The following is a 273-nucleotide window of genomic DNA, read 5'->3' on the forward strand; positions in this document are numbered from 1 at the left end:
AAAGCAAAGGACACCTTCCCTGCACAGCGTTCCCTCCATGACCCCATCAGCTCCAGAGGGAAAACCTCTTTGCTCCCACCCTCAAGGGCTTGCTGCCTGCTCCTGAGTTACCCCTGGAGAGCAGGAACTGTCTCTTCTCCATCCTCCTGCCCGTTGCTCCAGGGCTCAGTTAATCATATTTAGCTCAATCCTACTGACTCCTCTCTTTGGAAACGCCTGCTTTTCTCCTGGCACTGGGAGGATTTATGTCCTCTCCAGGCCTGGGACTGCTTT

The sequence above is a fragment of the Empidonax traillii genome, unplaced genomic scaffold, assembly GCF_003031625.1.
Source record: "Empidonax traillii isolate 1590-97213 ecotype Southwest subspecies unplaced genomic scaffold, ASM303162v1 scaffold1444:size425056, whole genome shotgun sequence".
In the NCBI taxonomy this organism is placed as follows: Eukaryota; Metazoa; Chordata; class Aves; order Passeriformes; family Tyrannidae; genus Empidonax; species Empidonax traillii.